The 26961-nt window shown below is 46.6% G+C and overlaps 7 non-coding genes across 7 annotated transcripts; 4 read left to right on the forward strand and 3 right to left on the reverse strand.

Annotated features, from left to right (window-relative positions):
* Positions 1-1984: 1984 nt before the first annotated feature.
* trnan-guu (transfer RNA asparagine (anticodon GUU)) lies at positions 1985-2058 on the forward strand. The gene has a single exon. It is a non-coding gene; the product is annotated as a tRNA-Asn (tRNA).
* An 897-nt stretch (positions 2059-2955) lies between these two features.
* trnan-guu (transfer RNA asparagine (anticodon GUU)) lies at positions 2956-3029 on the forward strand. The gene has a single exon. It is a non-coding gene; the product is annotated as a tRNA-Asn (tRNA).
* A 14295-nt stretch (positions 3030-17324) lies between these two features.
* trnam-cau (transfer RNA methionine (anticodon CAU)) lies at positions 17325-17397 on the reverse strand. Its single transcript has one exon. It is a non-coding gene; the product is annotated as a tRNA-Met (tRNA).
* Positions 17398-17968: 571 nt separating this feature from the next.
* Positions 17969-18041, reverse strand: trnam-cau (transfer RNA methionine (anticodon CAU)). The gene has a single exon. It is a non-coding gene; the product is annotated as a tRNA-Met (tRNA).
* A 4145-nt stretch (positions 18042-22186) lies between these two features.
* trnag-gcc (transfer RNA glycine (anticodon GCC)) lies at positions 22187-22258 on the forward strand. Its single transcript has one exon. It is a non-coding gene; the product is annotated as a tRNA-Gly (tRNA).
* A 760-nt stretch (positions 22259-23018) lies between these two features.
* On the reverse strand, positions 23019-23090 carry trnae-cuc (transfer RNA glutamic acid (anticodon CUC)). Its single transcript has one exon. It is a non-coding gene; the product is annotated as a tRNA-Glu (tRNA).
* Positions 23091-26706: 3616 nt separating this feature from the next.
* Positions 26707-26779, forward strand: trnar-ccu (transfer RNA arginine (anticodon CCU)). The gene has a single exon. It is a non-coding gene; the product is annotated as a tRNA-Arg (tRNA).
* The last annotated feature ends 182 nt before the right edge of the window (positions 26780-26961 follow it).

The following is a 26961-nucleotide window of genomic DNA, read 5'->3' on the forward strand; positions in this document are numbered from 1 at the left end:
AGTGGCCAGACTGGTCCAAGCATCAGTTGTTAGGGATAGTTTGGAAATGCTTTTTTTTAGTTCACTTTTCACTTTGTCCATGGTAACCATATACTTCTTCTCCATTTAGTCAGTGAAGTGGCGCCTGGATGGAAGGGTGTATCCTGAGTCGAAAGTGTTAATCATTTCACGGAAGCCTTCACCTTCAACAATCGCAAGGGGCCTCATGTCCTTCACAATCATAGAGACGATCCTGTTTGTGTACACACTAGCCTCCTGAGGTGTGCAAGGTGCCTGGTTCTTTTTATGAAAAAAGTCCGCCACACTGCTTTGCTTACTCCTGTAAAGGCAAAAAACATAAAGTACATGAATATTCACAGCAGCAAATCAAAAATATAGCATCGTCCACATCATTGCTGTTATTATGATACATTTAGCTAACAGTAGGCTATACTACAGCCATCTCAGAGGCTCAACTTAAATAATTATTTATGTAATTTAAATTGTCAACTTGTAATGCGTGTTTACTACTTGGATCTGGTTGCTACTAGATCGTGGAATTTCGACAGTCAACAGATAGACTAGAACTACATAATGACAGTATAAAATCCACCGTCCGGTGTTAGCAAATAGATAACACAGAAGAAACATGTCGGGACTGGTAGCGCTAACAGCTTTACACTAGGCAAACACGGGACCTGTTCTAGTCGTAATTAAAAGACGTAAATTTTACGCCGGGAATATAACTAGACAACAACTCAACAGTCTAACGTAGCGTTTATTCAGAGAGGATCTTGAAATTAACAGAACTTACAGTGTTTTGCTGCCATCCTGACGAGCTCCAGGGTGCTTTCGTTTTAAGTGTTCGTGCATCGCTGATGTACTGCTGTGGTACGCCAAATTAAATTTGCATAGTCTGCAAACAACCACATTGTTAGCAGCATTAAGGGTGAAAAATTCCCAGACTTTGGAAGACCGTGTGCGTGATTTTTTAGCTATATGCTCTTCAGTGCTCCAACTACTGCTTGCCGCCGCCATCGTTATGAATTCTTCTTCTTCCGTTTTAAACTAAGGCGTCTACACCGATTGGATACTTTGGTGCATATTTACTGCCACCGCTGGACTGGAGTGAGAGTTCATCTAGTAGGTCGTTTGGAACGGGGACTTCAACCAAAAAAAAATAAAAATTAGCGACGCATAAAACGCAAATTATTCATGTCGACGAATTTATGATGTCGAATAAGTCGAATACGTCGACTATTTGACCCAGCTCTAGTGCCAAAGCATGCTGAGCTGTTTGATGAGAGATATTACAATTGTACTTTTTGTCATTTGGTTGACATGTTTGCAAATTCAAAAAGGCTGAGAGACCAAATGAGGGCAGTTGGGAAAAAATTTGACATTAAATCTCTTTCTTTAAAGCTGCAGTCGGCAGGTTTTCAAAATTAAGTCTAAAGTCGGAAAATTCGAACTGATACAACTTTCAGGTCCCTCCCCCAACCTCTAACAAGCTCCGAATCGCCCCCCCAAACCCCTCCCCCTCTGTGGACGAGGTTGTGCACGTAAGTTCACACCAGTGTGAGCGCACACAGGCTGTGTGCAGACTCACGCTCAGCAGCGTGTGCACAAGCTGTGATTGACAGGTAGGATTCCTCCACCCTAACTTGATTGGTTAAAAACAGTCGGGAGCGCTCGGTTTTTGCAAGCATAATTACAGGCTTCAGAGGGAGGTACAGATTTCGTTATTTTTCCTAAACAGACTATTTAATATTCTCCTTCCAGAATCCCATGACAGTTCAAGCTAATATGACTAAAAAAAGTTGCAGACCGCAGCTTTAACAAGTCAGAGCAGGAAGTTATTGACTACTTGTTTTGCGCTACTTTACTTGTTACCTACACAGCAGATATCAACCTTATGACAAACATAAATAAATCGAACACATACTCTAATGAAGGGATGAGAGGTGGTAATGATCGAGGCCACGCCCACAGACAGCTACAGCAAGTCTCTGTGGCGCAATAGGCCAGCGCGTTCGGCTGTTAACCGAAAGGTTGGTGGTTCAAGCCCACCCAGGGACGAGTGTGTGCACCAATAAATCTATTGGTCAGCAACCAGTTGTAGGTTTGGTAGCAAATCGATATCTGTAATGGGTAACTTGTCCCACTGAATCCACAAGTTATCCTTTAAGTCATTTGGTTGAGAAGAGTTAAGGTGCCAAAGCATGCTGAGCTGTTTGATGAGAGATATTACAATTGTATTGTAACTGGTAATCTTGCTGTATAGCACCTCCACTTTTTGGTTCAACTTTGGCATAGATCAGCAGCAGTTCACTCGAGTCTCATCACGTAAAAATACAGAACGCTTGCATCTACCGCCATGAGGGGGCAGTCAAGCTCGAAGCCACACCCACTGCCAACAAAAGCCAGGCAGAGTCTCTGTGGAGCAATGGGTTAGCGCGTTCGGCTGTTAACGGAAAGGTTGGTGGTTCAAGCCCACCCAGGGGTGTTCTGACACATGCGTATTACGTGAGTTAAAGCAAACATTCTGCCGCCAAAACGCTCTCTTTACGTATTATACACGCTCCTTGGCAAAATATTTCTCCAAGGGTGACCTGTTAAGCGCAGTGTAATTCATGACTCAACCTGGAGGCTCCTCTGTCTTTTGTCAAAATTGCACATGCAAAGTGAAAAAACAACCTTTTTGTCATATTGCTATGAAAGTCACACACAAACAAGAAAAAATTCAATAAGGCTGAGAGACCGAATGAGGGCACTTGGGAAACAATTTGACATTAAATCTCTTTCTTTAACAAGTCGGACCAGGAAGTTATTGACTACTTGTTGTGTGCTACTTTACTTGTTACCTACACAGCAGATATCAACCTTATGAAAGACATAAATAAATCGAACACATACTCTAATGAAGGGATGAGAAGTGGTAATGATCGAGGCCACGCCCACAGACAGCTACAGCAAGTCTCTGTGGCGCAATCGGCCAGTGCGTTCGGCTGTTAACCGAAAGGTTGGTGGTTCGAGCCCACCCAGGGACGAGTGTGTGTACCAACAAATCTACCAGTCAGCAACCAGTTGTAGGTATGGTAGCAAATTGATAGCTGTAATGGTTAACTTGTCCCTCTGAGCCCACAAGTTATTCTTTAAGTCATTTGGTTGACAAGAGTTAAGGTGCCAAAGCATATTGAGCTGTTTGATGAGACATATTACAATTGTATTGTGACTGGTAATCTTGCTGTATAGCACCTCCTACTTTTCGGTTCAAGTTTGACATAGATCAGCAGCAGTTCACTCGAGTCTCATCACGCAAAAATACAGAAAGCTTGCATCTACCGCCATGAGGGAGCAGTCAAGCTCGAAGCCACCCCCACATCCAACAAAAACCAGGAAGAGTTTCTGTGGCGCAATGGGTTAGAGCGTTTGGCTGTTAACTGAAGGGTTGATGGTTCAAGCCCACCCAGGAACATTCTCACTTATGCATATTACGTGACTTAAAGTAAACATTCTGCTGCCAAAACGCTCTCCTTACGCATTATACACGCTCCTTGGCAAAATATTTCTCCAAGGGTGACCTGTTAAGCGCAGTGTAATTCATGACTCAACCTGGAGGCTCCTCTGTCTTTTGTCAAAATTGCACAAGCAAAGTGAAAAAACAACCTTTTTGTCATATTGCTATGAAAGTCACACACAAACAAGAAAAAATTCAAAAAGGCTGAGAGACCGAATGAGGGCACTTGGGAAACAATTTGACATTAAATCTCTTTCTTTAACAAGTCGGACCAGGAAGTTATTGACTACTTGTTGTGTGCTACTTTACTTGTTACCTACACAGCAGATATCAACCTTATGACAAACATAAATAAATTGAACACATACTCTAATGAAGGGATGAGAGGTGGTAATGATCGAGGCCACGCCCACAGACAGCTACAGCAAGTCTCTGTGGCGCAATCAGCCAGTGCGTTCGGCTGTTAACCGAAAGGTTGGTGGTTCGAGCCCACCCAGGGACGAGTGTGTATACCAACAAATCCACTGGTCAACAACCAGGGGGGGTATTCCTCGAAAGTAGCTAAAGAAAGCCAGGCTATAGCCAGAAATAGTCGCTTGAACTAGCACCATCTCCCAATTAAGCCTCAAGATGCTCCACAAAGACATTTCAGCTGCATCTCAGCGAGGCTAATCCAAGCGAGGCTTACATAGCCTAGCTAAGTGTGAGTGCACGAGGAACGTAAGAAGCCCTGACGAGTGGATGGTGGAACAATGGAGATGGCAGAAAAGGAGAGCAAGACAACAGCTCTAATTTTTCTCGGCAGCTGAATAAATAATGCTGATGGAGCTGTATGAGGATTTTAAAAGTGTCATCACCAGAAATGATAATACACCTGCGATCAAAAAAGCGAAGAAACGGCATGGCTAACTGCTGACAGACTAAACGCCTAAGTTCTGAAAGTTTCAATATTTAGACATTTATTTTACTGTACTCATGTATTTATGCACTCCTCTTTGTGTTATAATGTGTTTACATAAAGCATGCTGAATTATCTCTGTATGAGATGTACAGCACAAATATACTGGCCCTGCTCAGTTTATTAATAACCCAATAATCGACACGCATCATCATACTTTGTGACTATATTATCGTGAGTGTGTGACCCACATATTATTTTTTCACTGTTACATCTCAACAGGAGCAATCTTAACAGCCAAAAGCGTACCTGGCAGCAGGTGAAGGTAAAGCACAGGAAAATATTTCAGAGTGGTAAGTAGCCTTTGAAGAAATGTGTTTGTCCAATAAAGAGAGCAGCAAACTAGATATGGAACACAAGAAACTGAAAATAAAAGAGATCAAGAAACTGGAGAGGGATGTTAGTATAAATTCAGATAAAGGAGAATTTCGTGTTGTGAACTGTATTTAATTCTGTTTTCTCTCCACAGCTTGAGAAACATGTAATAATAATTAAACAATTCAACACAACTTGAACTCAAACTTGTCATTATTGTACGGTTCATGCAAAGTGTTAGAAATGTGTTTTTTACATTTATATTCACAGTGGGGTGCCATGACCTAAACGTGTGGAAAGTTATAAATCATCTCTGTCCATTTAGCCTTCTTACACCTGCTCTGACTTAAACTGCTACTGTGTCAATGCTAAATTATGAAAAGAAGTTCTAACTCAAAAGTCACAACAATAAGGATCAAAGAAAATATGTGTCCCTGTATAGGTCCCTCACTGTGTCAGGAGAAACTGAGTCCTTTCAGGCACTGGAACTCAACGAAGAAAAGACTTGAGCCTGAAAAGTTGTCCACAACACAAAATGTATAAAATATGAAGTATACTATAAAATTTAAGATGGCTCTGTCAGAAGTCAGCTATGGTGCTTGAGAATTTTAAGCAATGAACCTGTATTTAATTGGCCAAAGGTCATTTCTATCCGTGCCCTTGTTTTAGCATGTGCATGTGCATGTGCATGTGCATGTGCATGTGCATGTGCATGTGCATGTGCATGTGCATGTGCATGTGCCCTTGTTCCTGGATCAGGATATGGCGTGAGGAGGTACGGCCAACAGATGTTTGATCCAGCACTTAAAGTCAAAGTTCAGCTCTGTTACCACCATCACAGCGTTCTCAGTGGTGCCTCTTTGAATGATCACAAACGTCCTGAAATGCACAATATGGGTAAAAAACATTCTTTCCTTGCCATTTGCTGCCTTTGTGTACCTCAAGTACTCTGGAAAAGATTTCCCTTCAGAATTGCTTTGACTCTGTAGTAGCCAATTTCCTGACAATACCAGTTCTGTCACTGTCCATGAGCTTTACTGGCCACAACCCTGGATCATTTGAAAGTAGATCCTCACTTTCAGACTGGCAAATGTCCATTAACCCTGCCCCCTCCTGCTCTTGCTCCTTACTCTGTGCTGCGCTGTCATCTGCACTGCTGGCACTGGCCCTGTTGTCGTCATCATGGCCTGATGAGGGGCTTGGTTCTGTATCATGGATTCAAATGGAGTTTAGTTAAAGCATGCAGGTTAGTGATGCATGGACGTTAATGCATAGAAAAGTTAAATGCATGCAAGTTACAGTTATGCATGCAATCAAATTGACTCCATACTTAGCTGGAAAAGTGTAACCCTTAAAAGAAGGGAAACATCTTATTGTGAATCAATTTTAAAGTGACATGGTACTCTTTGCTACTTTCTCACCATCTTCACTGCTGGTCCTCGTCCTGTCCTCCTGCACTTCAGCAGTGGTGGTGTCACTGGCCGCTGCAACATTGCCTGATGTGGAGCCTGGCTCTGTATCAGTGATGAATGCAAGATAAGTTAATACAGGAAAAGGTTAAAGCATGCAGGTTTCAGTTATACATCCAAGTTGGATGTATATTAATATGTTAGCCTACCATTCGCTAACATCTAGTGTTTGAAAGCTCAAAGTCAGTGAGTGAACTAACCTTTCTTTGAGAAAAACTGAGTGACCAGTTGCCTGCCTCTACTGGGCCTCTCGTCTTTCTCCCGTCTTTCCTTCCGCTTCTGATAACCCGACTTCATTCTAGATTATTTCAGTCAAAGCTCACCGTCCATCATGTGTTTCAGACAGCCGCTCCGTACACCTGCCTGCATTTCGGATGCGTTCAACTACAATTCCATCAGAACTGGACCGCACCATTTTGCAAGAGGGGGAGGGCCGAGTAAATGTCAATATGCCAAAGAACTAAAGAAAAGTTATTGAAATCGAAAACTGTGTTTAATTAGTTTATTTTCCATTAAAAATGTTGTAATTCATTAGAAAATTCTAAGAATGGGCAACAATATTAATATTATATTATCACTACCTCCGAGGGCCCCCCAGGCCGCTGGGCCCTTAGAAACGTTATCCCCTTTCCCCGCCTGGCGGCGCCCCTGGTGATGCCCGCCTCCACCAGGCTGTGCACCTGCTCCACCTTCGCTAGAAATAAAACCACCGCACTGTTCATGCGGGCAGCGGACTTTACCGAACCGTGCCCGATAACCTGCCCCACGGCCAGCGCCACTTCCTCCACGCTGCACGGAGAGCCGGCACCGACTCTGATGCCGTGCTTCCGGGACAGCATGGAGAAGCCGCCAGACGCCATTGCGGCCGGGAAGCGCACCAAACAAATGCGTAAAAAACCTCGAAATTAACCTCACAAGACTACACAAAGTACGCAGAACTAACACAACTATCCATCCATCCATCCATCATCTTCCGCTGGTCCGGGGATCGGGTCGCGGGGGCAGCAGCTTGAGCAAAGAGACCCAGACGTCCCTGTCCCCGGCCACTTCCTCCAGCTCTTCTGGGGGGACCCCGAGGCGTTCCCAGGCCAGCCGAGAGACATAGTCTCTCCAACGTGTCCTGGGTCTTCCCCGGGGCCTCCTCCCAGTGGGACGGGCCCGGAACACCTCACCGGGGAGGCGTCCAGGAGGCATTCTCACCAGATGCCCGAGCCACCTCATCTGACTCCTCTCGATGCGGAGGAGCAGCGGTTCTACTCCGAGCCTCTCCCGGATGACCGAGCTTCTCACCCTATCTCTAAGGGAGAGCCCAGCCACCCTGCGGAGGAAACTCATTTCGGCCGCTTGTATTCGCGATCTCGTTCTTTCGGTCACTACCCACAGCTCGTGACCATAGGTGAGGGTAGGAACATAGATTGACCGGTAAATCGAGAGCTTCGCCTTCTGGCTCAGCTCCTTCTTCACCACGACGGGCCGGTGCAGAGCCCGCATCACTGCAGACGCCGCACCGATCCGTCTGTCAATCTCCTGCTCCATTCGTCCCTCGCTCGTGAACAAGACCCCGAGATACTTGAACTCCTCCACTTGGGGAAGGATCTCATTCCCGACCCGGAGAGGGCATTCCACCCTTTTCCTGTCGAAGACCATGGTCTCGGATTTGGAGGTGCTGATTCTCATCCCAGCCGCTTCACATTCGGCTGCGAACCGCTCCAGTGAGAGCTGAAGGTCACAGCCTGAGGACGCCAACAGAACCACATCGTCCGCAAAGAGCAGAGACCCGATTCTGAGATCGCCAAACCGGACCCCCTCAACGCCCTGGCTGCGCCTAGAAATTCTGTCCATAAAAATTAGGAACAGAATCGGTGACAAAGGGCAGCCCTGACGGAGTCCAACCCTCACAGGAAACATGTCCGACTTACTGCCGGCAATGCGGACCAAACTCTGACACCGGTCATACAGGGACCGAACAGCCTGTATCAAAGAGTCCGGCACTCCATACTCCCGGAGCACCCCCCACAAGAGCCCCCGAGGGACACGGTCGAACGCCTTCTCCAAGTCCACAAAACACATGTAGACCGGTTGGGCGAACTCCCATGCACCCTCCAGGACCCTGCGGAGGGTATAGAGCTGGTCCACTGTTCCACGGCCGGGACGAAAACCACAATGCACCTCCTGAATCCGAGATTCGACTATCTGTCGGATCCTCCTCTCCAGTACCCCCGAATAGACCTTACCAGGGAGGCTGAGGAGTGTGATCCCCCTATAGTTGGAACACACCCTCCGGTCCCCCTTTTTAAAGAGGGGGACCACCACCCCAATCTGCCAGTCCAGAGGCACTGCCCCCGATGTCCACGCGATTCTGCAGAGGCGTGTCAACCAAGACAGCCCCACAACATCCAGAGCCTTGAGGAACTCAGGACGGACCTCATCCACCCCTGGGGCCTTGCCACCGAGGAGTTTTTTGACCACCTCGGCGACCTCAGCCCCAGAGATGGGAGGTCCCACGTCCGAGCCCCCCAACTCTGCTTCCTCATCGGAAGGCGTGTCGGTAGGATTGAGAAGGCCCTCAAAGTATTCCCCCCACCGACTCACGACGTCCCTTGTAGAAGTCAGCAGAGCCCCGCCCTCACCATACACGGTGTTGACGGTGCACCGCTTCCCCCCCCTGAGCCGCCGGATGGCGGACCAGAATCTCCTCGAGGCCGTCCGGAAGTCGTTCTCCATGGCCTCCCCGAACTCTTCCCAAGCCCGAGTTTTTGCCTCAGCAACCGCCGAGGCTGCGTTCCGCTTGGCCTGTCGGTACCCATCAGCTGCTTCCAGAGTCCCACTGGCCAAAAAGGCCCGATAGGACTCCTTCTTCAGCTTGACGGCCTCCCTCACCACTGGTGTCCACCAGCGGGTTCGGGGATTGCCGCCACGACAGGCACCAACCACCTTACGGCCACAGCTCCGGTCGGCCGCCTCAACAATGGAGGCACGGAACATGTCCCATTCGGGCTCAATGTCCCCCACCTCCCTCGGGACATGGTTGAAGCTCTGCCGGAGGTGGGAGTTGAAACTCCTCCTTACAGGGGATTCCGCCAGCCGTTCCCAACAGACCCTCACAATACGTTTAGGCCTGCCAGGTCTGACCGGCTTCCTCCCCCACCAGCGGAGCCAACTCACCACCAGGTGGTGATCAGTTGACAGCTCCGCCCCTCTCTTCACCCGAGTGTCCAGGACATACGGCCGCAAGTCTGACGATACAACCACAAAGTCGATCATCGAGCTGAGGCCTAGGGTGTCCTGGTGCCAGGTGCACATGTGGACACCCTTATGCCTGAACATGGTGTTCGTTATGGACAGTCCGTGACGAGCACAGAAGTCCAACAACAAAACACCACTCTGATTCAGATCGGGGGGGCCGTTCCTCCCAATCACGCCCCTCCAGGTCTCACTGTCATTGCCCACGTGAGCATTGAAGTCTCCCAGCAGGACGAGGGAGTCTCCCGGAGGAGCACTCTCCAGTGCCTCCTCCAGGGACTCCAAAAAGGGTGGGTACTCTGAACTGCCGTTCGGTGCATAAGCACAAACAACAGTCAGGACCCGTCCCCCCACCCTAAGGCGGAGGGAGGCTACCCTCTCGTCTACCGGGGTGAACCCCAATGTACAGGCGCACAGCCGGGGGGCAATAAGTATGCCCACACCTGCTCTACGCCTCTCACCACGGGCAACTCCAGAGTGGAAGAGAGTCCAACCCCTCTCGAGGAGGCTGGTTCCGGAGCCCAAGCCATGTGTCGAGGTGAGTCCAACTATATCTAGCCGGAACCGCTCAGCCTCGCGCACCAGCTCAGGCTCCTTCCCCAGCAGAGAGGTGACGTTCCACGTCCCAAGAGCCAGCTTCAGTAGCCGAGGATCAGACCGCCAAGGTCCCCGCCTTCGGCTGCCGCCCAGCTCACACTGCACCCGACCCCCATGGCCCCTCCCACGGGTGGTGAGCCCGGGGGAAGACTACACAAAGTACGCAGAACTAACACAACTAATGAAACATTTAACAGAGAAAACAAGGATAGCAAATAAAGGGTAGAAAAACCACCTTTACACTTAGCCTTTCTCTCAGCTCTTCCACTCACACTCCTCTCACCAGCAGAAGAAGAAGAAGAAGAAGAAGAAAAGGAGGAGTGAGGATGCGCAGTGTTTGAATAGGGGGAAAAGGCCGAGGAGCACGAAGACACCGTGCTGTCCCAGATGAAATTCGGGCCATAATTATAGATCATGTCATCATTCATAGCCACATAATTTTGCTTGTTTTTTGTTTGTGTTTATATTACAGTATATGTGTGCTATGTATATTTTTCTTTTCCTTCTACAATACTATACTGTATGGAAGTTACGTACTTCACAGTATTTGTGTGAATAAAAATGGTTGGTATGAGTGTATTGTGTGTGCTTTGAGGCTACTCTTACTGTGAAACTTTTTTCCTTCAGTTTTATACACTATTGTATTCTGTTAGGTAGTCCTATGCCATAGTGACAAAACATCTAAACAGTTTGACTATTTGAATGAGAAAGAAACTTCATTTTGACACATGGCTGAACTGTTTAGGGGAGATATGAGCTTTTGCTGGTGAACCATGGTGTTTTGCTGAACCATTCAGTTTAGTTTTGCAAAAAGTACTAAAGAGTGTTTAAAACGTCCGGTCTGTTTCAAGAAATGAGCCTAGGCAACTGAGAAAGATCTTTGCAATTTGGGTGGCACTGACTCTTTTCATGGGAAAGAAATCAGGTCTGAAGCATGGGTGAACAGTTTTGGGAGAGATATGTGCTTTTGCAGGTTAGCTATGGTGTTGTGCTGAACTATAAAAGTGTTATGCCAAATGATCTTAGAGTTTTGAGAATGTAATTTCTGTTTCAAGAAATGAGCCAAACCAATAGAGAAAAACTGTAATAGGACGTTTGTTTGAATGGAGGGATATATAAGAAACAATATAACTTGATACTTACTGTAAGATTGTTTTTTTAAGTCGGCAGAGACAACGGCTCGATAAAAAATCCCTCTTCTGTAATGGCTAACTTTTATAATCCTCTAACCTAACGAAAAGAAAATCTTTAATTTGTTTTTTTGTTGGTTTTGTTGGAGGAGGGGGAGCGGGAGCGGGAGGGGAGGCAGGGGGTGCAACTTGCTTTTCTGAAAGAGACATGGTTCGAATCCCCATAACTTGGGTTTGACACAAGGCGACAAAGATCTGATTGCAATGCTTTAAAAAAAAAAAAAGATGGTTCGAAACCCCATAAGTTGTGTTTGACACCTTCCACACTTTGGAGTGACCGAACCGTGCCCGATAACCTGCCCCACGGCCAGCGCCACTTCCTCCACGCTGCACGGAGAGCCGGCACCGACTCTGATGCCGTGCTTCCGGGACAGCATGGAGAAGCCGCCAGACGCCATTGCGGCCGGGAAGCGCACCAAACAAATGCGTAAAAAACCTCGAAATTAACCTCACAAGACTACACAAAGTACGCAGAACTAACACAACTATCCATCCATCCATCCATCATCTTCCGCTGGTCCGGGGATCGGGTCGCGGGGGCAGCAGCTTGAGCAAAGAGACCCAGACGTCCCTGTCCCCGGCCACTTCCTCCAGCTCTTCTGGGGGGACCCCGAGGCGTTCCCAGGCCAGCCGAGAGACATAGTCTCTCCAACGTGTCCTGGGTCTTCCCCGGGGCCTCCTCCCAGTGGGACGGGCCCGGAACACCTCACCGGGGAGGCGTCCAGGAGGCATTCTCACCAGATGCCCGAGCCACCTCATCTGACTCCTCTCGATGCGGAGGAGCAGCGGTTCTACTCCGAGCCTCTCCCGGATGACCGAGCTTCTCACCCTATCTCTAAGGGAGAGCCCAGCCACCCTGCGGAGGAAACTCATTTCGGCCGCTTGTATTCGCGATCTCGTTCTTTCGGTCACTACCCACAGCTCGTGACCATAGGTGAGGGTAGGAACATAGATTGACCGGTAAATCGAGAGCTTCGCCTTCTGGCTCAGCTCCTTCTTCACCACGACGGGCCGGTGCAGAGCCCGCATCACTGCAGACGCCGCACCGATCCGTCTGTCAATCTCCTGCTCCATTCGTCCCTCGCTCGTGAACAAGACCCCGAGATACTTGAACTCCTCCACTTGGGGAAGGATCTCATTCCCGACCCGGAGAGGGCATTCCACCCTTTTCCTGTCGAAGACCATGGTCTCGGATTTGGAGGTGCTGATTCTCATCCCAGCCGCTTCACATTCGGCTGCGAACCGCTCCAGTGAGAGCTGAAGGTCACAGCCTGAGGACGCCAACAGAACCACATCGTCCGCAAAGAGCAGAGACCCGATTCTGAGATCGCCAAACCGGACCCCCTCAACGCCCTGGCTGCGCCTAGAAATTCTGTCCATAAAAATTAGGAACAGAATCGGTGACAAAGGGCAGCCCTGACGGAGTCCAACCCTCACAGGAAACATGTCCGACTTACTGCCGGCAATGCGGACCAAACTCTGACACCGGTCATACAGGGACCGAACAGCCTGTATCAAAGAGTCCGGCACTCCATACTCCCGGAGCACCCCCCACAAGAGCCCCCGAGGGACACGGTCGAACGCCTTCTCCAAGTCCACAAAACACATGTAGACCGGTTGGGCGAACTCCCATGCACCCTCCAGGACCCTGCGGAGGGTATAGAGCTGGTCCACTGTTCCACGGCCGGGACGAAAACCACAATGCACCTCCTGAATCCGAGATTCGACTATCTGTCGGATCCTCCTCTCCAGTACCCCCGAATAGACCTTACCAGGGAGGCTGAGGAGTGTGATCCCCCTATAGTTGGAACACACCCTCCGGTCCCCCTTTTTAAAGAGGGGGACCACCACCCCAATCTGCCAGTCCAGAGGCACTGCCCCCGATGTCCACGCGATTCTGCAGAGGCGTGTCAACCAAGACAGCCCCACAACATCCAGAGCCTTGAGGAACTCAGGACGGACCTCATCCACCCCTGGGGCCTTGCCACCGAGGAGTTTTTTGACCACCTCGGCGACCTCAGCCCCAGAGATGGGAGGTCCCACGTCCGAGCCCCCCAACTCTGCTTCCTCATCGGAAGGCGTGTCGGTAGGATTGAGAAGGCCCTCAAAGTATTCCCCCCACCGACTCACGACGTCCCTTGTAGAAGTCAGCAGAGCCCCGCCCTCACCATACACGGTGTTGACGGTGCACCGCTTCCCCCCCCTGAGCCGCCGGATGGCGGACCAGAATCTCCTCGAGGCCGTCCGGAAGTCGTTCTCCATGGCCTCCCCGAACTCTTCCCAAGCCCGAGTTTTTGCCTCAGCAACCGCCGAGGCTGCGTTCCGCTTGGCCTGTCGGTACCCATCAGCTGCTTCCAGAGTCCCACTGGCCAAAAAGGCCCGATAGGACTCCTTCTTCAGCTTGACGGCCTCCCTCACCACTGGTGTCCACCAGCGGGTTCGGGGATTGCCGCCACGACAGGCACCAACCACCTTACGGCCACAGCTCCGGTCGGCCGCCTCAACAATGGAGGCACGGAACATGTCCCATTCGGGCTCAATGTCCCCCACCTCCCTCGGGACATGGTTGAAGCTCTGCCGGAGGTGGGAGTTGAAACTCCTCCTTACAGGGGATTCCGCCAGCCGTTCCCAACAGACCCTCACAATACGTTTAGGCCTGCCAGGTCTGACCGGCTTCCTCCCCCACCAGCGGAGCCAACTCACCACCAGGTGGTGATCAGTTGACAGCTCCGCCCCTCTCTTCACCCGAGTGTCCAGGACATACGGCCGCAAGTCTGACGATACAACCACAAAGTCGATCATCGAGCTGAGGCCTAGGGTGTCCTGGTGCCAGGTGCACATGTGGACACCCTTATGCCTGAACATGGTGTTCGTTATGGACAGTCCGTGACGAGCACAGAAGTCCAACAACAAAACACCACTCTGATTCAGATCGGGGGGGCCGTTCCTCCCAATCACGCCCCTCCAGGTCTCACTGTCATTGCCCACGTGAGCATTGAAGTCTCCCAGCAGGACGAGGGAGTCTCCCGGAGGAGCACTCTCCAGTGCCTCCTCCAGGGACTCCAAAAAGGGTGGGTACTCTGAACTGCCGTTCGGTGCATAAGCACAAACAACAGTCAGGACCCGTCCCCCCACCCTAAGGCGGAGGGAGGCTACCCTCTCGTCTACCGGGGTGAACCCCAATGTACAGGCGCACAGCCGGGGGGCAATAAGTATGCCCACACCTGCTCTACGCCTCTCACCACGGGCAACTCCAGAGTGGAAGAGAGTCCAACCCCTCTCGAGGAGGCTGGTTCCGGAGCCCAAGCCATGTGTCGAGGTGAGTCCAACTATATCTAGCCGGAACCGCTCAGCCTCGCGCACCAGCTCAGGCTCCTTCCCCAGCAGAGAGGTGACGTTCCACGTCCCAAGAGCCAGCTTCAGTAGCCGAGGATCAGACCGCCAAGGTCCCCGCCTTCGGCTGCCGCCCAGCTCACACTGCACCCGACCCCCATGGCCCCTCCCACGGGTGGTGAGCCCGGGGGAAGACTACACAAAGTACGCAGAACTAACACAACTAATGAAACATTTAACAGAGAAAACAAGGATAGCAAATAAAGGGTAGAAAAACCACCTTTACACTTAGCCTTTCTCTCAGCTCTTCCACTCACACTCCTCTCACCAGCAGAAGAAGAAGAAGAAGAAGAAGAAAAGGAGGAGTGAGGATGCGCAGTGTTTGAATAGGGGGAAAAGGCCGAGGAGCACGAAGACACCGTGCTGTCCCAGATGAAATTCGGGCCATAATTATAGATCATGTCATCATTCATAGCCACATAATTTTGCTTGTTTTTTGTTTGTGTTTATATTACAGTATATGTGTGCTATGTATATTTTTCTTTTCCTTCTACAATACTATACTGTATGGAAGTTACGTACTTCACAGTATTTGTGTGAATAAAAATGGTTGGTATGAGTGTATTGTGTGTGCTTTGAGGCTACTCTTACTGTGAAACTTTTTTCCTTCAGTTTTATACACTATTGTATTCTGTTAGGTAGTCCTATGCCATAGTGACAAAACATCTAAACAGTTTGACTATTTGAATGAGAAAGAAACTTCATTTTGACACATGGCTGAACTGTTTAGGGGAGATATGAGCTTTTGCTGGTGAACCATGGTGTTTTGCTGAACCATTCAGTTTAGTTTTGCAAAAAGTACTAAAGAGTGTTTAAAACGTCCGGTCTGTTTCAAGAAATGAGCCTAGGCAACTGAGAAAGATCTTTGCAATTTGGGTGGCACTGACTCTTTTCATGGGAAAGAAATCAGGTCTGAAGCATGGGTGAACAGTTTTGGGAGAGATATGTGCTTTTGCAGGTTAGCTATGGTGTTGTGCTGAACTATAAAAGTGTTATGCCAAATGATCTTAGAGTTTTGAGAATGTAATTTCTGTTTCAAGAAATGAGCCAAACCAATAGAGAAAAACTGTAATAGGACGTTTGTTTGAATGGAGGGATATATAAGAAACAATATAACTTGATACTTACTGTAAGATTGTTTTTTTAAGTCGGCAGAGACAACGGCTCGATAAAAAATCCCTCTTCTGTAATGGCTAACTTTTATAATCCTCTAACCTAACGAAAAGAAAATCTTTAATTTGTTTTTTTGTTGGTTTTGTTGGAGGAGGGGGAGCGGGAGCGGGAGGGGAGGCAGGTTAACTCCAAGTTAGGGCTTCACCTTGATTGGCCGAGTTCCATTGTGAGCTCGGGCGTTGATAGGCTCGGTTCATTGTGAGTCGGTGCGACATTGGCTAAACCGTTCAATGTGAGAATGGAGAAGTGCGAAGCCTATTGGAGGTGAGATTTAGACTAACTTGAGCGAGGTAGCGCCAACGAGGCTTAAAAATCATAAACGTGCATGTATTGTCAGCCTAGGCTCACTTTCCCACACCCATTCATTGGTCCTGCAGACTTTGCTAAAGGTATGTGATAGCCACTTGCCCAGCTCACATGGATTGCATGGCAATCAAATAAGTGGATGGTAGGAAATAAGATCTTCTAACCTATGGGGGGAGAGAACGGCAAAGCCGAATAAAAAATAATGTCAAGAGAAGGAGAGTCTGCAAAGGTGCTTTTGTCACACAGCGTTATGTTAGCGTGATGAACTTCCTGTCCTTTGTCATGGGTCTTGGCCAGGGTGCAACTTGCTTTTCTGAAAGAGACATGGTTCGAATCCCCATAACTTGGGTTTGACACAAGGCGACAAAGATCTGATTGCAATGCTTTAAAAAAAAAAAAAGATGGTTCGAAACCCCATAAGTTGTGTTTGACACCTTCCACACTTTGGAGTGACTGAGCTTCCGAGTGGGCTTTCTGCAGCTCCAACAGAGAATAATCGGAGACACCTGTGCCCAGCAAGTTTCCAGCTGTAACTGAGGTGAAGTGCTATAAACACCACATCAAAACAACTGCCCCGTGTGAGGGTCGAACTCACACCCTTCAGATTATGAGACTGACGCGCTGCCTACTGCTCCAAAGAGGCCTGCAAAACATAAATATGCATGTAGTGTCAGCCTAGGCTCACTTTCCCACACCCATTCATTGGTCCTGCAGACTTTGCTAAAGGTATGTGATGCCCACTTGCCCAGCTCACATGGATTGCATGGCAATCAAATAAGTGGATGGTAGGAAATAAGATCTTCTAATCTGCAGCCACCTGTGACATCTATGGGGGGCGAGAACGGCAAAACCGAAGAAAAATGTGTCTGACATGACAAGTTTAAGTAGATAATAAAGGAAGGAGAAACTGAAAGGCGACAAAGATCTGATTGCAAGGCATCTCTAAAAGAGCGTTGGTTTGAATCCCCATAACTCGGGTTTGACACAAGGCGACAAAGATCTGATTGCAATGCTTTTAAAAAAAAGAGATGGTTCGAAACCCCATAACTTGTGTTTGACACCTTCCACACTTTGGAGTGACTGAGCTTCCGAGTGGGCTTTCTGCAGCTCCAACAGAGAGCAATCGGAGCCAAGTTTCCAGCTGTAACTGAGGTGAAGTGCTTTAAACACATCAAAACACCTGCCCCGTGTGAGGGTCGAACTCACGACCTTCAGATTATGAGACTGACGCGCTGCCTACTGCGCCAACGAGGCCTGCAAAACAGAATTATGCATGTATTGTCCGCCTAGGCTCACTTTCCCACACCCATTCGTTGGTCCTGCAGACTTTGCTAAAATATGTGATGACATGGCCTGTTGAGCACGTAGCTACTTGTTCAAAAGACCTGTTGTCTGGACTAGAGGTTAAACAATCAACTCACAAGTTTCTTTATCTGGCTTTCATTCTCATTTTGAAAGTTTATGGAAAGTTGCAAAAGAGGTAGTTTCACGTGGGATAAACTTGACTGAATTGTCCCATGTCAGTCTATGTCAAGAGAAGGAGAGTCTGCAAAGGTGCTTTTGTCACACAGCGTATTCTATTATGTCAGCGAGATGAACTTCCTATCCTTTGTCATGGGTCTTGGCCAGGGTGCAACTTGCTTTTCTAAAAGAGAGATGGTTCGAAGTCCCATAAGTTGCGTTTGACACCTTCCACACTTTGGAGTGAGTGAGCTTCCGAGTGGGCTTTCTGCAGCTCCAACAGAGAATAATCGGAGCCACTTGTGCCCAGCAAGTTTCCAGCTGTACCTGAGGTGAAGTACTATAAACACCACATCAAAACAACTGCCCCGTGTGAGGGTCGAACTCACACCCTTCAGATTATGAGACTGACGCACTGCCTACTGCGCCAACGAGGCCTGCAAAACATAAATGTGCATGTATTGTCAGCCTAGGCTCACTTTCCCACACCCATTCATTGGTCCTGCAGACTTTGCTAAAGGTATGTGACGCTCACTTGCCCAGCTCACATGGATTGCATGGCAATCAAATAAGTGGATGGTAGGAAATAAGATCTTCTAATCTGCAGCCACCTGTGACATCTATGGGGGGCGAGAACGGCAAAACCGAAGAAAAATGTGTCTGACATGACAAGTTTAAGTAGATAATAAAGGAAGGAGAAACTGAAAGACGACAAATATCTGATTGCAAGGCATCTCTAACGCTAGTTGTCCACTGTTCCGTCACGTCAACTTAACTCGCCGGATTGGATGCCTAGTGTCGCCGTGTTGCTACTACAGTGGGCGTGTATACGAAGTTGTAGATAGAACATACGGTAGAACGGCTCCGGGGGAAAGTAAATAACTTGTGATTTTAATCAACCAAAGTTTCGGAGTTTCGGAGGGAAATTAATGTGTATAAATCGTCAGCAATGGAACATTATTTCATATTGCACCATGGATGTGGATCTGCGAGCGAGGAGAGCTGCTATTGTGCTGCTGCAGCGACACAGGAGATCTCCTTCTCGCTGCATCACCTGTCCCTGCACCTTTTCTCTGATTTGAAAATGAAACATGAACAAGACATCTTGTGAAAACATGGCCATGGGTGTGATTTGGTTCCTTTGTTGAAATGAATGCCTATCACAATTATTGATAACGTTTAATCCACTACTCCACCTCTACCCATGAAAGAATTTGATGCACTGGATTGAACCTCTATTCCTTGATGGTCATTACTTTACTGCAAAAGTGGAGATGCTCACAATTACCTGATGTTTTAGGTGTGTTTATTCGCCTACAATCGTTTTAGCACAGCCACTCTGGCCACTGCTGCTGTTCATTTTGCCCGCAATAGAAATGACATGAGCAATACCCGAAATGTTCAGTGGTGAATAAACAAAGGGAAAAAAAATACATGATCTACTGTCATTGGGTAACACACTAGGTCTGCCGTGGCAAATTTGCATAAACTTCGAGCGAGCCCAACTTTTTGTCGTGCCGCAGGTCCCCAGCTCGCCGTGTCAGAATCCCAGCATGCTTTGCGAGCACGGCGACAACGATCGGCCGGATTTCATTGAAAATTAACTGAATACGTTGGATACGGCTTGCGTTGACGGAACAATGGACGACTAGCGTAAAAGAGCGAAGGTATTGACCAGTACATCTTTTGATTTGCTACCCAACCTATTGCTCACCGGTAGATTTGTTGGTGCACACACTCGCCCCTGGGTGTGCTCGAACCACCAACCTTTCAGTTAACAGCCGAACCCGCTGGCCGATTGCGCCACAGAGACTTGCTGCAGCTGTCTGTGGGCGTGGCCTCGATCATTACCACCTCTCATCCCTTCATTAGAGTATGTGTTCGATTTATTTATGTTTTTCATAAGGTTGATATCTGCTGTGTAGGTAACAAGTAAAGTAGCACACAACAAGTAGTCAATAACTTCCTGGTCTGACTTGTTAAAGAAAGAGGTTTGATGTTAAATTTTTTCAAAGGTTCCCTCATTAGGTCTCTCAGCCTTTTTGAAATTTTTTTGTTTTGTGTGTGACTTTCATAGCAATATGACAAAAAGGTTGTTTTTTAACTTTGCTTGTGCAATTTTGACAAAAGACAGAGGAGCCTCCAGGTTGAGTCATGCATTACACTGCACTTAAAGGGGAACTCCGGGGCATTTGAAGCGCAATGGGATTATTAGAGGTTGTCAAATACTGATAGTAGGACACAGACAGGTGCAAATCTGCGCTCCCTGTGCGGATATTGCGCTGTTTGCACAGCCTGTCATGCGAGGCTAATACGTGGTGGCTAAGGGGCAAGTGCTAAACCTTCCACATAAAACAACAATTTGCACACTGCAGAAACGTCACACCACTTTATAAACCATCCGACAATAAAGTCACAAGCCTTACCATCAAAACCATATGCATGGTTCTCACATTACTGGCATGGGGACGTTACAAAACAACTTTATAAACAGCATGTCACTTACCTGTTGTTTGTATGCTCGCGCATGTGAAAGCCCAAAAGAGTCAATGGACGATACTCCCAAATACAAAGCAATTATCTTCTCTAGAAAAACTGCGTTCAAGTATTTAAAACATTACAACAATACATGCCCAGTAATGTTGTTGTCACCCTTGGAAAAATATTTTGCCAAGGAGCGTGTATAATGCGTAAGGAAAGATTTTTTTTATATTTATATTAATTATATATACATTTTAGCCTGGCTGACGCGTCCACAATCTCGATGAGATGGTGGTCTGGGAACTAGGTGTGCATTTTCTCGTATTTGAGGCGTGGTTTACGAATGCCTAGAGCCGTTTATTGGGCGCTACGAATGTCTATCAAATGACGTCAGGTTCTTCCCATGCTGCTTTGCGCGCGATTCAGAGCCAATTGTATCACTTATACCAGATGACGACAGAAATTCGACGAGGAAGAAGAAAAAAATGGAAAATAAAAGTAAACTTGCGCTCTAAGCTACTTAAATTGACAACAAAGTAGGCCTATATGCTATATTCTACATGAATTTTTATGTTGTAGAGTTGTGAATTTATTTTAATAATGGAGAAATTGAGCAGCCTTGCTTTGTTGTCTACAGTAGTAGATCAACCCTCATCTTACTTTGAAGCTCCCAGAAGTGACGTCGACGTAGCTTTAGCAGCAGAAAAGCTATCAGGCTCGTGTTGATGATAATAATAAACTCCTGCACTATGTACAAACTTCCAAATGCATCGTTTTGTCAGTACAGACCATATTTGTACTACTGTAGAAGTTTGGTGTCATGACATGTGATTTTAGTGTGGTAATTTTGGAGATACTGCCAGGGTCCGTTAGCACTTGTACTAAGCTATTCGGGATAACTCGGTAACTCAGCTGATGTTCAGCCAATATCGGAAAAACTTCGGGTGGGCTACTTGGCTGGATGTCACGGTTCAAATGACCCTAGGGTGAATCTACTCCGAAACACTTTCTAAGGCTGCATTGAACGGTAACGTTGTGTCCGCTGTCATGTTGAATTAACACTCTACAAGCTTCGGTGTAGCGCATGGACGTCGTCATCGGCTTGCTGCCGCCGCCCCCCCCGTTCTGTGATTGGTTCCCAAACTCTGGCAAAAATAAGGGCGGTGGTTTCCAGGCTGACTTTGCAGTGAGAATGAAATCGAGCGCAAAGCAGCATGGGAATTCCCAGGCTATATACATTTATAAATTCGTTCATATTTATATAAATTTTTTTACCCAAAATTTCCCCCATGCCAGATCACCAAATTCTCCAAGTCCGTGGACAAAAACACTTTGTCCGACAATAGACCATGAAATTTCTCTTTTTCCGTATCATTCGTGGATGCCCATGTCATTTAATGACAAATAGCAATTGTCTTTGCTGCTCAAAATGTTATTAAGCACCGTGTTACACATCAAAGTATCAGAAAAACTTTATCATTCTTTTAGTTTTTAAAAGCCACAATGGTCCTAGAGCTGCTGGAAAGAGTTAAGCGAGCCCTTCTCTAAAGAGAAGTAGTAAATCTGCTGGCTGTAAAGTGTTATTTCAAATAAAGTGGTGCGCATAGGATGACTCCTTACAAACCAACGTCCTATTGAATTTGTGACAGGGCTCGATTAAATTGACATTCTTGTCATGTCATTGGAAAACAACAGCAGAAATGTCTTTGGTTTACGCTACTCACAGTGCCAAAACTTAGTTCCCTCATTCTCTGACCAGGAATCGAACCCCGGCCGCGGCGGTGAGAGTTCCGAATCCTAGCCACTAGACCATCAGGGACCCGAAAGCCGTGCACGCGGTACAGGTTGCAAGACTGTGGTAAACTCATTCCTAACTGGCAAATTAATTGGCATAGTGCATTGTACTGAAGTTGTGAACCTTTCAGCCTTAGATGAAAGCAATTGTGCGCATCTGGAGAATGAATCCAAGCAAGCACAAGTTTCACACTTTAGACTTCTCTCTTATTTCAGGGAGAAATAGAAAGATTCCTGAGTAAGAGTGAGTGTGTCATAGCCCTGCAAGAAAAACTGTTGATAGATGACTAAATAAGGGTCTGTCAGGGCATTGGTGGTATAGTGGAGAGAATAGCTGCTTGCCAAGCAGTTGACCCGGGTTCAATTCCCGGCCAATGCATTCTCTGCTCCTTGTATAATTAGCTTTAAAATGTACCTTGCTATCTCTACCTCTGCTCAGACAATGGGTGGCTTGTAGGGAAAACACAGTCTCAAGATAATGCATTCTAGCAACTGTTCAACCAAGGAAGCATTTTTTGCTATGACTCTTCAGTTAAAGTGATGGTCTGTTTTCTCATGTGCATTCTAAGTTCCTTCTCTACAAAGCAAGTGGGGAAGATTAGATTCCACAGTGCCGTACGACACAAAAAACGGGCCTCCCTCAAACTCGATCCAAGACGGACGGACGGATGGACGGCCAGCACTTGCCAGATCACCAAATTGTCCAAGTCCGCGGACAAAAACATTTTGTCCGACAATAGACCATGAAATTTCTCTTTTTCCGTATCATTCGTGGATGCCCATGTCATTTAATGACAAATAGCATTTGTCTTTGCTGCTCAAAATGTTATTAAGCACCGTGTTACACATCAAAGTGTCAGAAAAACTTGATCATTCTTTTAGTTTTTAAAAGCCACAATGGTCCTAGAGCTGCTGGAAAGAGTTAAGCGAGTCCTTCTCTAAAGAGAAGCAGTAAATCTGCTGGCTGTAAAGTGTTATTTCAAACAAGTAGTGCGCATAGGATGACTCCTTACAAACCAACGTCCTATTGAATTTGTGACAGGGCTCGATTAAATTCTATTCTTGTCATGTCATTGGAAAACAACATTATAAATGTCTTTGGTTTACGCTACTAACAGTGCAAAACCCTGGGTTCCTCATTCCCTGACCGGGAATCGAACCCGGGCCGCGGTGGTGAGAGCACAGAATCCTAGCCACTAGACCATCAGGGACCCAAAAGCAGTGCACACGGTACAGGTTGCAACACTGTGGTGAACTCTTCCTAACTGGCAAATTAATATGCATAGTGCATTGTACTGAAGTTGTGAACATTTTAGCCTTAGATGAAAGCAATTGTGCGCATCAGGAGAATGAATCCAAGCAAGCACAAGTTTCACACTTTAGACTTCTCTCTTATTTGTAGAGTGCAAAATAAGTTTTCCAGGAGAAGAGTCTTTTTCTTATCTTCTTAGTTTTATTTATTATTAAACTTCACAATTTCAAAATGCGCGGGGAATGGCTTCGGGAACAATGGCAAAAAACAAGTCTCTGATGTGTGCGCGCTCCTGCGCTGCGCGTCCACGGCTTCTTTATCTGGGGAATCCCAATTGGGCCACGCCCACTTCAGCAGGTAGGTCCGTATTTGGACATGTGCGTCATACGGGAGAATAAATCAAACTGGAATGAGAACAGCATTAGTGACATGTAATTGGACACAACATACTCCGGCCTGATGAACTTGCTGAAAGTCAATGTTCAGCCACTTCTAGAGGGTAAAGCAATTGTACAGGTCTTCTAATCACAATTCCCGAAGGTATCCGAATAGCACATGATCTTATTTTTCCGTCTCTTCCCCTGAATGTCTCCTCAATCTGTCCCATTTTCCACATGTGCTTGGGTTGAATAGAATCATGGATTAGTACAACATCTCCACTTTTAAATTGTATAGATGGATTTACTGCAGTACTCACATGGTGTGCAGAACGAAGTTCCATCAAATACTCCTTTTTCCATCGATTCCAAAATTGAATGCTCAATCTCTGTCGGTACCGAAGTCTTTTGTTGAGTTGCGTTGCTGTCGTGTTTCTTAAACTGGAATCGCTTAGGGGATAGGAAGGAATGGTAGTAATCCTCTGTCCAGTTAGAAAGTGAGCAGGTGTGAGGGGCGAAGGTTCACTGATATCCGTGTGCAGGTAAGAGAGAGGGCGAGAGTTAATCACAGCCTCAACTTCACATATCAGTGTTTGGAGTTCCTCGAATTGAAGATAAGACCTCCCCAATACTTTTCGTAGACAAGTTTTAACGGATCTCACTAAACGCTCCCACATGCCACCCCACCAAGCGGCTCGCTCGACGATGTATTTCCAAGTGATTCTCTTGTCAGTAAACAATTCCTGTAATTTTTTGTCTTTCATCATTGTCCACATTAGTTTCAAGTCCTTTTCAGCCCTTTTAAAGGTTTTGGCATTGTCAGAATAAATTACACTACAAATGCCGCGTCTGGCAATAAACCTCTTAAAGGCAAGCATGAATGTATCAGTAGTCAAATCGGAAACAAGTTCTAAATGTACCGCTCGAGTTACAGCGCATGTGAATAAAGCAATATATGCTTTTTTGTTATCTGGTTTCACATAAACTGGACCTGCAAAGTCCACGCCAGTAATTTCAAATGCTGGGGCCTCATTGATGCGTTCTTTTGGTAACGGTGCACTGACCTGTTCTCCTGGTTTTAACATTCAGCAACATCACAATTGACACTTGACCAACTCTGAAACCCTTTCTACACACTCTTAATTTGAACTCGTTTGGTGTGCTCATGAGTGTCCTCCAATGTCAACTTTTCTGATATAAGTCAGAAAAAAGAATTATTGTGTCAAAAGACTGAAATCTTTCACTTTTGTTAAATGGATTAGAGGATCGTTTACCCGATTTCTTTAAGTTGTGTTTTTTATTTTGAATAGTCACGTGAATAAGGCACTGGCCTCCTAAGCCAGGGATTGTGGGTTCGAGTCCCAGCTGAGGTGTGTAGCAGAGTGGCGCAGCGGAAGCGTGCTGGGCCCATAACCCAGAGGTCGATGGACCGAAACCATCCTCTGCTATGTATAACTTTTCAAATCAACATCTCTCATTAAAAAAAACCTGGAAAAGATGATGTAACATTCAGCAACATCACAAATGACAGTTGACCAACTCTGAAAGCCTTTCTACACACTCTTAATTCAAACTCGTTTGGTGTGCACATGAGTGTCCTCCAATGTCCACTTTTCTGATATTAGTAAGAAAAAAGAATTATTGCGTCAAAAGACTGAAATCTTTCACTTTTGTTAAATGGATTAGAGGATCGTTTACACGATTTCTTTAAGTTGTGTTTTTATTTGGAATAGTCACGTGGATAAGGCACTGGCCTCCTAAGCCAGGGATTGTGGGTTCGAGTCCCATCTGAGGTGTATAGCAGAGTGGAGCAGCAGAAGTGCCTTAGTGGCCTAATGGATAATGCACTGGCCTCCTAAGCCAGGGATTGTGGTTTCGAGTCCCATCTGAGGTGTGTAGCAGAGTGGCGCAGCAGAAGCGTGCTGGGCCCATAACCCAGAGGTCGATGGACCGAAGCCATCCTCTGCTATGTATAAATTTTCAAATCAAACTCAACATCTCTCATTAAAAAAAAACCTGTTAAAGATGATGTAACATTCAGCAACATCACAATTGACACTTGACCAACTCTGAAACCCTTTCTTCACACTCTTAACTCAAACTCGTTTGGTGTGCACGAGTGTCCTCCAATGTCCACTTTTCTGATATAAGTAAGAAAAAAGAATTATTGTGTCAAAAGACTGAAATCTTTCACTTTTGTTAAATGGATTAGAGGATCGTTTACCTGACTTCTTTTTATATTTTTTATTTTGAATAGTCACGTGGATAAGGCACTGGCCTCCTAAGCCAGGGATTGTGGGTTCGAGTCCCTTCTGAGGTGTGTAGCAGAGTGGCGCAGCAGAAGCGTCCTGGGCCCATAACCCAGAGGTCGATGGACCGAAACCATCCTCTGCTATGTATACATTTTCAAATCAACATCTCTCATTAAAAAAACCTGGAAAAGATGATGTAACATTCAGCAACATCACAATTGACACTTGACCAACTCTGAAACCCTTTCTACACACTCTTAATTTGAACTTGTTTGGTGTGGACATGAGTGTCCTCCAATGTCCACTTTTCTGATATGAGTCAGAAAAAAGAATTATTGTGTCAAAAGACTGAAATCTTTCACTTTTGTTAAATGGATTAGAGGATCGTTTACCCGATTTCTTTAAGTTGTGTTTTTTATTTTGAATAGTCACGTGGATAAGGCACTGGCCTCCTAAGCCAGGGATTGTGGGTTCCAGTCCCAGCTGAGATATGTAGCAGAGTGGCGCAGCGGAAGCGTGCTGGGCCCATAACCCAGAGGTCGATGGACCGAAACCATCCTCTGCAATTTAAAAATTTTCAAATCAAACTTATCATCTCTCACTAAAAAAGAACCTGGAAAACATTATATGACATTCATAGCATCAAAATTGACACTTGACAGACTAAGAAACCCTTTCTACACACTCTTAATTCAAACTCGTTTGGTGTGGACATGAGTGTCCTCCAATGTCCACTTTTCTGATATTAGTAAGAAAAAATAATTATTGCGTCAAAAGACTGAAATCTTTCACTTTTGTTAAATGGATTAGAGGATCGTTTACCCGATTTCTTTAAGTTGTGTTTTTTATTTGGAATAGTCACGTGGATAAGGCACTGGCCTCCTAAGCCAGGGATTGTGGGTTCGAGTCCCATCTGAGGTGTATAGCAGAGTGGCGCAGCAGAAGTGCCTCAGTGGCCTAATGGATAAGGCACTGGCCTCCTAAGCCAGGGATTGTGGGTTCGAGTCCCTTCTGAGGTGTATAGCAAAGTGGCGCAGCAGAAGCGTGCTGGGCCCATAACCCAGAGGTCGATGGACCGAAACCCTCCTCTGCTATGTATAAATTTTCCAATCAAACTCAACATCTCTCATTAAAAAACCTGGAAACGATGATGTAACATTCAGCAACATCACAGTTGACAGTTGACCAACTCTAAAACCCT

The sequence above is a fragment of the Odontesthes bonariensis genome, chromosome 8 (genome assembly GCF_027942865.1).
Source record: "Odontesthes bonariensis isolate fOdoBon6 chromosome 8, fOdoBon6.hap1, whole genome shotgun sequence".
In the NCBI taxonomy this organism is placed as follows: Eukaryota; Metazoa; Chordata; class Actinopteri; order Atheriniformes; family Atherinopsidae; genus Odontesthes; species Odontesthes bonariensis.